The 13791-nt window shown below is 41.1% G+C and overlaps 1 protein-coding gene across 2 annotated transcripts in view; it reads left to right on the forward strand.

Annotated features, from left to right (window-relative positions):
• Positions 1-13791, forward strand: part of PRDM10 (PR/SET domain 10) — a 1088540-nt gene that overhangs the window by 825496 nt on the left and 249253 nt on the right. The window lies entirely within an intron of this gene.

The raw sequence follows: 13791 nt of genomic DNA on the forward strand, positions 1-13791 counted from the left end.
AACTTAATAATTGTATTTCGTGTGGGAAGCAAATACCTCATAAGGATTTCCATTCTTATTGTATCCCATGCCTAGGCCCAGACCACGACGTCACAGGTTGTCGGTTTTGTGCTAGGTTTAACAAGCGCACTATTAAACGTCGGTTTGATTTTGCCCGACATTATTTTGGCAGAAAATTCAATTACACCATGCCTTTGGAACAACCGACGACTGGGATGCACAAAAAGTGCAAAGACAAGGACAGGCATACGAGGCCCAAAACTGACGACGAAGCCTCTTCTAGGCCAGTCGCCGGTTCTCCGGTTTTTAGCGAGGCACCTTCGCAGCCCCTGACGACCACTTCTTTGGAACCACAGGCCGCCTCTGACTCCCACGTGGAGATGGCTGGGCCTTCGGATACACCAGAATTACGGCCTACCAAGACTAACTCTTCAGAGGGATCCGAAGCAGCTCAACAGCCCTCAGCTTCAGGGGGGTATTTTCAGACCTACTCAGCTAACCATTAAATCTTCTGCTAAGTCTAAAACCCCTGTAAAAACAAAGACACAACTTCCACTTTCACCAGGACAGGCCTCCATGCCTAAGAAACAGATGCTCAAAATGGCCGAAGACTTAATTACTCTGATCAGGGGGCCCTACCCTCTTCCTGATAAAAGGCCTAGACAGGATGCAGACTATGACTCATCCGACCAGGTGTCCATCTCTTCAGATTCATCCTCAGAACAAGGATACTCTTCACCACCTTATTCCTTCAGCCTCTCCACCAGAGGACTACTCCTTTGGGGAAACCTTACATACCATGAGGGAGCATTTCCATTGGGAGGGCCAGGATTATTCAGAATCCAAGAAAAGGCTCAGAGATTTTCTTTTATTACCTCAACACAGACCCCTTGCTATTCCGCCAGTGTTAGATATTGTGGATGATGTGTATTCTGAATCCAGTTTAAATCCTGATTCTTTACCTCCTGCTTCAGTTAAGCCAGATACTACAGAGTCCCTGACTCTCACACATTTCTTTATAAAAGCCCTGTTGCTGACCCTGAAACTATTTCCCAGGGTCCCAAAGGGGTAAAGGCCTCTACAGCAAAAAATCCAGTTCCCTCTGACAGAGATTCCAGAGCATTAGACAGATGGAGGAAGAAAGTATATACATCTGCAACTTTAGCAATGAGGGCCTCAAATTACCAGTTTTACATGCTTAAATATCAGCAATATTTGATGTCTCAGTTGAAACAAAAAATGCTTCCAAATTCAGATCTTCCTAACTATAAGGAAATGCAGGATTTATTGCATGCAGCTGAACAAGTGGGAAAACATACTATGCAATGTGGTTTTGATTCATTAGAGGCCTCCTGTAGAGCAGCAGTTACAGGGTCTGTCATTCGAAGACATGCTTGGTTAAAAGAGCAGACTTTACCAGATCATGTTAAAGCAAAATTATTGGATGCACCTTTGCAGCAGGATGTTTTATTTGGAGTTAAGGCATAAGAGGTATTAAAGAAAATGGAGGATAAGGCAAAATCTATGGAAACTGTGAAGGATTTCTTACAGGTTCAGCCTCCTCTATTTAGCAGAAATTGGCCAACAAAAAAATTGGTCCTTTCCAGTTAGAGACAGACCTCAAAGGGGCAGATACACATGCCCAAGAGGCAGAGGTCAGCCACAAGGTTCTTACAGGCCTCGACAATGGGGTGCTTCAACCCAGAAAGAAGGGGAAGACAGGCCTTAACCTTATAAAAAAACAGCCCCAATGACTTCCCACTACAGCTGCCAAGCACTTCTCTCTTGGCTGCCCCCTTGGGGGGAAAACTAGCACTTTTCTTAAACAATTGGCATATGATCACCAAAGACAAATGGGTTCTCAATATTGCATCTCATAGGTTCATAGATTAGTACTAGCTACACTGCCTTGCGACCATTTTAAAGCCTAGCCAATTATCCCTTGTGAGCTCAAAACTGCACTTGTGTTTGTAAAGTAGGCAAACTTTAACCCGAAGGCCACCCTCCCAACCCCACAAGGTTACAGGTTCCACTTTCACACTCTGCAAAGGTTAAAAGGAATGCCAAATCTGCCACCAAATCAATGGGCAGAGGCTCAAAGACAAATTACAGCACTCATGGACATGAGAGGTATTCAAAAGGTACCAACACAAGAGCAAGGACAAGGATTTTACTCAAGACTCTTTCTGGTTCTCAGAAAGGACAAAGCCTGGAGGCCCATTCTGGATCTTTCTTCTCTAAATACTTACCTGGATGTTCCAAAATTCAAAATGTTGATACTACAGCAGCTTTTTCCCATACTGGGCAAGAAAGTTTGGCTCGTAACTTTGGACCTCAAGGAGGCATACCTGCATGTCCCTATCAGACAAAATTGCAGAAGATACCTCAGATTCTTAGCTGGTTCAATGCATTACCAATTCTCTGCACTGCCCTTTGGCTTATCTACTGCGCCCAGGGTCTTTATAAAATGTCTGGCACCAGTAATTGCATTTTGCAGACAAAAAGGAATTCAAATTTACCCATACTTGGATGACTGCCTTATTCAAGCAGAGAGCAAAGACATTCTTCTAAAGCATCTGGCATTTGTAAAAAGATTGCTAATTTGCCTAGGGTACACAGTAAATGAAAAGAAGTCCAAACTAGTGTCCTCACAAGAGATAATATTCCTGGGTGCCAGCTTAAATACAACGGCCCAGATGGCTTATCTCACGCCAGATAAGCAAGGACAACTGAATCAATATTTCAAATTGATGGCAACAAAAACCCAACTCCCTGCAAGAAAAATTCTGCAGGCCTTGGGGTACATGGCATCTTGCATACTACTAATTCCATATGCCAGACTGCATATGAGGAAACTACAATGGTACCTAAAGAGTGCCTGGTCTCAACACTGTCACAGTTTGGAAACAGTAATACCACTTATTCCTTGCTTTCAACAGGAGTTTTGATGGTGGCCTCAAGCCTGTCACCTCAACAAGGGACAGCCTTTCACTCAACCCACAGCCAGGCAAACACTGACAGCAGATGCTTCGTATTACACCTGGGGAGCACACATGGCAGGAAAATGTATTCAGGGCAGGTGGCCCGCAGAACAAAGGCATCTTCACATCAATCAAAAAGAGATGCTAGCTGTACAAAATGCCCTTATAGCTTTCAAGGACCTTCTTCATCCAGAACAACTACTACTAAAGACAGACAACACCACAGTTATGTGGTACATAAACAAGCAAGGGGGAACTCATTCATACCCCCTCTGCAGACAAGCCATGACCTTGTGGAACACAGCTCTAACCTATCAAGTTCATCTGCAAGCACAATTCCTGCCAGGAGAGAAAAACACTCTGGCAGACGACTTAAGCAGAAACATCATGGATCCGCATGAGTGGAAATTACATCCACAAATATTCAGAATGATAACACAAAAATGGGGGAGCCCAGACATAGATCTGTTTGCATCCCCAATGAATTGCCAGCTACAGAAATTCTGCACAAGGACTTACCACCCACAAGCATGGAAAGTGGATGCCCTCTCATTCAGCTGGAAAAACCTACAAGTATATGCTTTCCCACCACTACCTCTCCTTTCAAAGGTACTCCTAAAACCCAGACAAGAAAAGCCAAAGATGATCCTGATTGCCCCAGACTGGCCACGCCAGCACTGGTACCCAATCTTAAAGAACTTAGCACAAGGTCCACCATGAATTTTGCCTCAAATCCCACATCTTCTGACTCAGCAAAACAATCAGATACTTCACAGCCAGCTCATGACTTTAAACCTGGCTGCATGGCAGATTCCTTAGTCAAGCAAGCAATGCCGCTCTCCAAAGCTGTTATGGATGTCATTCTGGAGGCCAGAAGGCCTAGCACAAGGAAAGCTTATTCGGATAAATGGAAGAGATACTGTGCCGGGAACCAGGCTCACTGCCTTGACCCTCTTGTCCCAAATATTCCTCGGATATTACAATATTTAACTGAGATGCTGCACAAAGGCCTCTCCTTTTTCATCCATTAAGGTCCACGCTTCTGCCATCTCTGCTCATTACAACACTGACCCACCAATTTTTTCTAATCCTTTGCTAAAACAGTACCTCAGAGGGGCTAAAAACATAAGACCGCCCCGTAGAGCACAGACTCCAACTTGGGACCTCAACTTCGTCTTGGAAAAATTAACTTTACCTCCTTTTGAGCCAGCAAACTCAGCAGACTTAAAATATGTATCTTGGAAACTGCTCTGCTCCTGGCAATAATCTCAGCACGAAGAGTTTCAGAATTACAGGCACTAATGGCAGTGGAACCTTTCATCATTTTCCACCAAGACAGGGTGTCTTTAAGAACAAACCCTACTTTTATGCCAAAGGTGGTATCAAGTGTGGCTCTAAACCAAACTATTCACTTGCCAACTTTTTATCCAAATCCACAGAATAAAGGGAAGAGACTTCTGCATTCCTTGGACATACACAGGCAGTTACGCTTCTACTTGGACAAAACAAAAGCTTTCAGGAAAACTGAGCAATTATTTGTAGCATATGCTGCAGGAGCACAGGGAAAAGCCATTTCAAAACAGACCACTTCAAAATGGATAGGGCACTGTATACGTTTCTGCTATACACAACACGGGAAAGCTGTACCTAACAGCATTAGGTCTCATTCCACCAGGGCAACAACCACTTCAACTGCCTACCTCAGAGGAGTTACCTACCAAGGACATTTTGGAAGCAGCAACTTGGAGTTCTGTACATACCTTCACCAAGCTTTACCATCTGCCTCTTTACTCTAAATCCAGAGCTGGCTTTGCCACTGCAGTGCTGCAGGGCCTTATAGCCACCCCTAATGCCTTATAGAACCAGCCACCCAACCTCAGCTTTGGGATTAGACCCAAGTGTAATGACTGCAGCAGTGTAACATGAACATAGTACAGTTTTGTACCTACCATAAATTTAGATGTTCGAGTGTATACACTGCTGCAGTCTAGGTTACCCTCCTTCCTTCTCCTCTTCCTTGCTGGTACTTACCTAGGCCTTCTACCCTTTGCTACCTATGGGGAGTATTTGCTGGTAACTGAAAGTTTTTGATTGCTTTTCTTATGTATGTTTTATTAGCAATTTACATTGCCTACCTTTGTGGGGGCACCTGCCATCTGGGGCAAGAAAAACTGAAGAAAATGGCGTCGGCTGCATCTTGTATACCCCTGGCGCACTGACGTCAGGGAAGAGGCGACAGCAACCGACGCCAGACCAAGACTTTGGAACTATGGTTGACTACGGGACCGCCTGATGGCAGGATAACCCAAGGGTAATGACTGCAGCAGTGTATACACTCGAACATATACATTTATGGTAGGTACAAAACTGTACTTTCTCAGGAATATCCTTCCATGAGGGCCACGCAATATTGATGTAGCTGGGGACTCTGTCCCATTCGTTGAGGAAGCATGAAAAGGACAACAGATTTAAAAGTTATGTACTCACCACAAATAGGCATTTGTGTTGTTCATTTTCATTCTTCCTCAGCTCCCTCCCCAGTCCATCCCCCTTCCTGCATTTATTTGGAGGAACCTGAACGACTGTTATTGGGACTCAGTCCCGCGTTTGAGTCCTATTCTTTCAGCTATCCCTTTCTATTATCTAATTTGTGGGAATTTTATGGCATCAAACTCTATCTGTGGTATTGAGAATGGACTTGGGCACTATGGGTAGAGGGAGGAGCTCAAGAGTTGGATCCAAAGTCTGTAGTATGTGGCCAAATCAGATCTGAGAATCGGATCTGTAACCCATTCATAGAGGAAGAATGAAAATGGACAACAGCGATGCCTAGTTATGGTCAGTACATAATTTTTAATGTAGATAACCCTAAATGTACAGGCCCAGAGATTCATGGACTTTGTAAACACAAATATCTTCAACCAGATAGTCCATACACCCACTAATGGTACGAATGTACTTGACCTGGTGCTCACAAACATGGAAGAATGCTGTACTCCCCCTAGTGTAGTGTGTCCTCTGGTAAGTTCAGACCACAAGGATGTCTCCTTCATAACAGAAATCATTTCTGTGATCAAGCTAACCCCGTAATATTTAGAAACTATTGTAAGGCAAACTTCCTACTACTAAGTATAAACCTGTCAAAAGTTCAAGCTCCCCCAAACCCTGAGAACACAGTTCCCTGTGTAGAATTGTTCACTGACATCCTGTACAGTCTTGTCAGTAAATGCATAGAGACAACTGTGCTTACCAGAAATAAGCCCAGAACTAAAAAAAAAACACACTGGTGGAATCCAAACATAAATAGGTTGTACAATGAATGAAAATAAGCCATAGCCAAGATTGAAGGTTGGAAGATGCTATAGCCAGCATAATAAAAGCACACTCATCAGTCTAAGTAATTAAGAGGGCAAATAAGTGTGCTAAAGCCAAATTTGAAGAAAATATAGACACGCAGGCAGGAAACAACCACGAGGCTTTCTTTAGCCGTGTCTGAAACTTCAAAGGGACCATACAGCAATGTGAAGAACTAATTGTAAATGGAGCCACGTACATGAAGCCAGAAGATATAGCAAATCGGACTGAAAAATTCAGTTCCAGTTTTAACCCCTATCTCCCTTCCATCAAATTAATGCCCCCCAACTCTCCTAGGGAGCAAGTCCTAGATGCATTGACTAAGACCAAAAGCAGTACATCTGTGGGCCCCGATAACTTCCCAGGATGCCTTCCAAGTAGTCTGAACCGTGACTATTGGGACCACTGAAGTCACTGTTTAACCACAGCCTCCAGACTGTCTTTATGCCACACAAATGAAGAACCATAGCATTCATCACTCTGCACAAGGGTTGGCTATCCATGGACCCCAGGGACTCATAAGTCTGACTAGTCTCATGTGCAAAGCCATGGAAGGAATTAACATGAAAATTATTAACAAGAGCATAGAATACCTTCAAATACTGGATACACCCCAGTTTGTTTTCGTCAAGGACAGATCATGCCTACTCGGCCTGGTGGACTACTTTGAGAAGGTCACTAAGGCAGTGTATGAGGACAGAGTGGTACATAATGTCTACCTTGACCTAACTAAGGCATTTGATACAATACCTTACTCATTCAATGTAAACCAACTCACAGATATAGGCATAAACCCCTATATGATGCACTAGATAGCCAGCTGGCACTCAGATAGAACACATTTGAAGTTTAGGATAAGGGTGACCACCTCTGTTCAATAGCAGAGTCTCTCAGGGCTCTGTGCTGGGTCCATTGCTTTTTGGCATCTACTTCTTGGAAGTCAAGGCCTATGTCAAGGATCTCTGGCTGACCAAGTTTGCAGATTTCAAAGCAGTAGCTATCATTGAATCCCCAGAACACTAACATCTTAACAGGAAGGGGTAACAGACAGATGATTGCTGCCAAAGCCACAGCTTAAAATTCCATGACAAGAAGTATATAATAGTACCCTTTACGAAGTCAGCCACCCTAGGAAATTATTTAATCAGTAACGCACCCCAAGGGTAGACTTAGTAATTGGGGATTTTGGGTATACATGTAGATAGTAACCTGGCTGTTGACAACGTGTCTAAGGTCGTAAGGAACTCATTCAATGTTGCTTAACATTTAAGCAAGGGCATGTCAGCTAGGTCCAAGGATGTCGTCATTCCACTGTATTCGGCCCTCATCAGGCCCATCATTGGGTACAGCACTCCCTTTGGTAGGTGCCTGACCAGGCACATGTAACAATTGAAACGTCCACAGAGGTCCTTCACAAAATGAATACAGGGCATAAACAGCATGTTTTATGCAAACAACCTTAAAGCCCTATCTCTATATCTTGTTTTTTACAGACTTTTGAGAGGCAATCTTTGCCTGGCATAGGAGGCATCCATGGATTCCACTGTTATGGACCTTTTTGCATATCCACAAAATGAATACCATCAGAATTACTCAATATAGGGATTTAAACTTTGATTGCAGCATAAACAGGACAGGTTGGAGGGACAGGCATGTGTCTCAGAGAATTCCTCGTCTTTGGAACAGGCTTCCTATTATGTGAAGCAGGGCTCTTCCCTAACCCCATTCAAGTAAAACCTGGACAAGTGGACGAGAAATTGGAAATGCATCCTGGGTCTAGCACCTATGTCTCTAATGGACAGAGGCAGCTTGTAAAGCTTGCCCTAGGTTATACATATACCCTTTAAAATAATCTCTGAGGCACATAAACTTGCAGGATACAATTAGGATGCTTGGCTAGGCTTATAAAGGAGCCAGTAGTTGTTTGCCTAGTATACACTTATGAACCTATGAACATTCACCTGAACCTGAAACTTGGGTCCCCAGGATCGTAGTCAGGGCTGCTTCCCTGTATGCCATCAGAAGTTGCTTCAGCAGTTTTATTAATGTATTTATTTATTGGCATTTGTTGACTGGGTCAAAAACCCATTTTCAGCGGAGGCCCGGGGAGAAAAGCTCCACATAAAGTACATAAACATTTAGCAACCGACAGGTATTTATACATCTTGACAGGTAAATAATGTTTAGTAAAATTGATGTATTCTAACACAGACATTTAATATTACCTTGTTGATTTAGAAATACATATAATAGGCTTATTTTGTATAGAGTAGTAGCTTTACAGTTAGTTTTGAAGTTAGGGTTGGTTTCAGAAAGGAATAATTGAAATGGAGGAAGTGTATTATAAGAGGGAAAGAACTGTTTAGAAGGGTAGTGAGGATAATAGTGTACAGGGGGAGGTGATACAGGGTCTGGGTTAAGAGTATGAGGGAAATAGTACTTTAATGTATGTGGCATTGGGAGCAAAGAGAAAGGTTGGTTGGTAGAAGGCTAGTTAAGGCAGAAAAGATTGAGGGGAATGCAGGGAAGATAGTGGGGGCATGCAAGTACTGAGTTTGGGAAAGAGGATGGGATGTAGTGAGGCAGAGGAGAGCCATGTGAAGAAGTAGTTAGATAGTAAGAGATAAGAGCTAAAGTATCAGTGTAAAGTATGTTAGTTTTAGGGGGGAGAGCAGGGACAGATATGGGTGTTGAGATGATGTTTTTTTAAAGTGAGTTTGAAGGTACTGAAGGAGTCTAAGATGCTAATGTGTGAGGAGAGGTTTTTCCAGTGTTTTGAAAAGGAGAAAGAGTAGAGGCTTTTGCTAGCTCTTTTATTGGGCTTTGTATACTTCTAAGAGTTGTTTATTAGTAGAACGGAGACTTCTGGATGGGTTGTAAGGTTACATGATGGGCCTTAAAGCTGGGCAGTTGTCAGGTTTGTATGTTAATTTATATGCTTGGGTTAGTTGTGCATAGCTAAGGTATTTTGGAGAAATCTAACCATTTTAGTTCCTTAAGGGCATGACAGTGATGTGTGCTATAGGATAGGCCAGTAGCAAATTTGGTAGTAACATGATTGTAGTTTGTTTTTGAGAGATATGTGCAGGTTTGTTAGGATGGGGCTCCGTACAGTAGGGAGGGGAGTAAGTATTTATTGGGAAGTGTTTTTTGGTGGGGAAATCCATGAAGTGTTTGTGCCAATAGAGTTTACCAAGTGTAAATCGTATATTTTTGATCGTGTTCAATATATGGTATTCAGAAGTGAGTTTATTGTCAATGATGATGCCCAGTAGTTTTGCTTGGGTTATGCTTTCAGTTTCTGTGTTATTTAGTGAAAATATTTTAAATCCTGTAGGAGAGGTTTTGGATGAACAATATCAGTTTGGTCTTTTTAGGACTTAGCAGTAATTGTGTGTCATTTAGCCAGGTTTCAAGAGAGGAAAGAGTATTTTGAGTAATTTTTTGGAGATGTTGGAGGTTATTGGAGGAGTAGATTATGGTGGAATCATCGGCACATAGATTGTTTGCTTTCAAGAGAGGCAGTATGGCGATTGTTTATAAAAATATTGAAGAGTAGGGGTCCAAGAATGGAACCTTGGGGTAGTCCACTTTTGTTTGTCAGATATTGTGATGGGTTATTTTGCCATCGAACAGTTTTCTATTAGTGAAGAAATTGGCAAACCATTGTAAGTCGGCATTGAGCATCCCAAAAAGGACAGTTGTTGTACTAGTTTTTGATGAGATACTGTATCAAGTACTTTGGATAAGTCCAGTAAGATAACTGAGGTTAGCTGGCTGGCATCCAAGGCTCTGTTTACAGTATCTGTGAAAGATACAAGTGCGGTGGATGTACTGTGTCCCGGACAGAAGCCATGTTGCGAGGGAGAAATGAGATTGTTTTTGGATAGGTATTTTGTAGTTGTATATTGAATGCATTTTTTGAGTATTTGAGATAGAGGGGAGAGGATAGAGATAGGGCGATAATTTGTAAGTTCATTAGGATTTCCACCTTTATGGAAGGGGGTTATGATAGATTCTTTCCATATTTGTGGGACTTAAGATTCAGAGATGGACCAGTTAATTATACTAACTGGGTATGCAGTAAAGTCTGCGAAATGTTTTAGGTACTTTGACGGGAGGTTGTCTGATGAGAGGGAGCAGGGTCTTAATTTAAGAAGTTTATGTATTAGAGAGGTGGGGATAGGTTGTAGAGTAAACGTAGGTGTGGAAATGGTAAATGAGTGGATAATGTGTATGGTAAGGTTGTTTCTGTTGCTAAGTTTGTTTGGTGAGTTGGTTGGGGGGAGATTTTGTGAAGAGGTTGGTTTGTTTATAAGTTTAAGTATGCTGTCTGTAAAATGTGAGTTGAAGATGTTGGCTGTTTCAGGTAGATGTTTATCAGGGTCTGGTGAAGGGTTTTGAGTGGAACTGGAGCATAGGAGTTTAGAATCCCAAAATCTTTTCGAGTTTTTGTTTTGGTTGGTAAGTTGTTTCAAGAAATAACATTTTTGTCAGAAATGACTGTTGTTTTAATTTTATTTGTTGCATAGTTGTTTGTATATTAATAGAGTGATGTCACTTTTGTTTCTCAGTCAGTTTTTCCATGCTTGGTCTCTAGTTTGCATCTTTTTTTTTTTTTTTTTTTTTTTTTGGTTATGGTGAGCCAGAGTGCAAGGTTGTTTTTTTTATTCTTTTGGTTTGCATAAGGGCTATGCTGTTAACAGTATCTAGAAAGACTTTGTTAAAGTGGTGGATGGCATCATTTACAGCTAAAGTTTTTAGGGAGAACCAGTTAATTGATTTTAAGACATTATTAAAAGTCTGTTGGTTATATTTGGTAAGATTTCTTTTAGTTTTATAGATATCAGATTTGGAGTCTTGTTGGCTGAGTCTGTGACTGTAGGCTGGCAGTGTGTTTGAGTTAATGTAGTTATGGAGGTCTGATACCAAGAACCAATCTAGGGTACAGCCTGATGGATTGTTTTGTACCTGGTAGGGATGGTAATGAGTTGTGTAAAGCTATGGAGGTTGATGCTGTTTTCTGAGGAGTCAGTCATAAGAGTTTGCCAACTAATGTTTAAGTCTCCCATAATTAGAGTTTCATTGCAAATATTAGCAGTTGTCCAGGAAATGAAATTTTCAAGGGTAGTGATGTTTTGGCCAGGAGGTATGTAGATTACTGATACACATATTTCTTTAGAGTTATTTAGCTGCAGGGAAGTGAAAAGAAATTAAGCATTATCAAAGGATGGCACTGGTTTGACTAAGGGAGAGATGACATAGGTATTGAGGTAGATTAGTGCTACTACCCTTCCTTTTCTGTGGGTTCTCTCTTTTCTTAGAATATTGTAATCTGGTGGCACTATTTCAGAGTCCTTAATTTGTGGCTTTTGCCAGGTTTCTGGGACTGCGACTATGTTGGACGAGTGATGTGTTAGCCATGCATGGAAGTCTGTAATTTTATTGCAAATACTGCGCGTGTTTATAGTGATAAAAATATGTCTTTGGAGGAGGGAGAGGGAGTGGTGGCAGTTGAATGTACTGGGCAGGGGTTGGGTTGTATATCCCTACACTGCAGGAGCTGAAGGAGCTGATTAATAAGGTAGTTAAGGAAGGAATTTTTGGAAGTGAAAGTTTTTACAGTGTGAAATGGTGTTACAGGTTTGCTGGGAGTAGATATGACATACATTTTTTGAGGTGAATGTGGGTTGAGCACCTATGTCTATGTGAAGTTTTTGTTTCTTTTGTTTAAAATAAATTTCTTGTAAACAGAGGATGCTACTCTGGAAGGTTTTGCTGTACATAAATCTCTTTCCTATGCGCTCATCAGTCTTAACAGCCCATAAAAAATATAAAAAATATTATTCTTTGCGATACATTAACTAAATTGGTTAAGCATCATAGACTACTCAAGTTGTTGAAATCAGAACAAAATAAAAATAAAATAAAAATCGCAAACTATAAATTAAAGATATTAACAGCAAGAAAACACGATTCATAATAAATAAATACATTAATTAATTAAGCTATTTACTTAATTAATTAATTAAACTCTTTACATTAAAAAGCTCCCAGAGAAAGGGCAGCACATCCCTAATCGTGGAAGCAAGATCACTAGAGTGCTATGTTTCACACACACAGGCACTCAGAAAAACAACAAATACTCCCCTGCGACTTTGCCTGAATACTGACAAAAACTGGCTCTGACTCTTCCATGTCTCAAGTGGACAGTCATTGTCACATTGTATTCTAGATGTGACAGATGATATGTGGCTGCCATAGTTTATTACAGATGTGGTCCTTTATTGCATATGATGTAAAAATAATAATCTTTGGCAGGGGCTTAGGGTGCTGTGCCCAACTCTTCTTGTTCCCAGTGCTAGCACCCTATATGGTTGCTCCACCAAAACAGAATCCATTGATAGTCCAGCCCACAAAGCTAGATGCTGTTTTATAAACTTGTACAATTTAATTTCTTATATTTGTCTGGTACACTTAGAAAGTGTACATTTTTTCTATCTTGCACAGTTTTCTGTCTCCATCAGTTTTGCTCCTACTTGCTGAGGATAGGCCTCTGTTAGTTCTGACATATGCCTCATCTCATTTGTATTATTGGTAATACCATGGAGCGATTCTGAAATCATCTGAAACTGTCAACTTCATTGGTTTCACAGACAGGCCATGTGAGTCTATTGTGACAGGTTTTTATTCTGCTTTTCTCTTACAAAATTAACATTTGACATCAAAAACAGGATCTGACACATTCCACAACTGTCACAGTGAGAGTTTTTTTAACTGCAGGCCATTGTATTTAGATGACCTTCCCAAATTCAGAGGAAAGCTCTGTGTAACAGCTATTAACATGCTTATTCTTACTGGAAGTCTTCTAGTCACTTCCTTCTAAAGTACAGTAAGTTAATATTGCCAAAAGTATATAAAAGAGTGCAATATGTAGTATAGTACTGTCAAGCACTCATCATAACAGTACATGGTTGACTACTTTTCCTTCTGTGTTTAGCATCCTTCTTTACTTTATTTGACATTATTTGTTTTCCCCTTTTTATTTATCTCACTCTCTCCTGTCTTTGAATCTCTGTTGTCTTAAATACTGTCTTTGATAGTGGGAATGATTTACAGTTGCATGAGCACCATCTAAATACATGTATGAATGAAGTAGAGATAGCTGTTACATGCCAATTTATGTGAGACCTTAGATTCTATTGTAATAGTTGAATGAAATCTACCTTTTGTGTTGTGTATTTGCAAACTTCTGATGTCCGAGTTGGTCTTGGGGTTGTGTTTAATAGACAAGGTGCCTAGTACCATCTGGTGGCTTTCCTTTGTATTACAGACAAACCAGTGAAGCTGAAAACTGGGCGTCATAGTTCAGGATAGTGTCATTCAAGGGGGGAGGAGTTCACCATCTACTTTTATGGTGAGAATCTCATAAAACTGTATTTTGTATATATATTGT

Source organism: Protopterus annectens, chromosome 8.part0, assembly GCF_019279795.1.
Source record: "Protopterus annectens isolate FY-2018-M chromosome 8.part0, PAN1.0, whole genome shotgun sequence".
In the NCBI taxonomy this organism is placed as follows: domain Eukaryota; kingdom Metazoa; phylum Chordata; order Ceratodontiformes; family Protopteridae; genus Protopterus; species Protopterus annectens.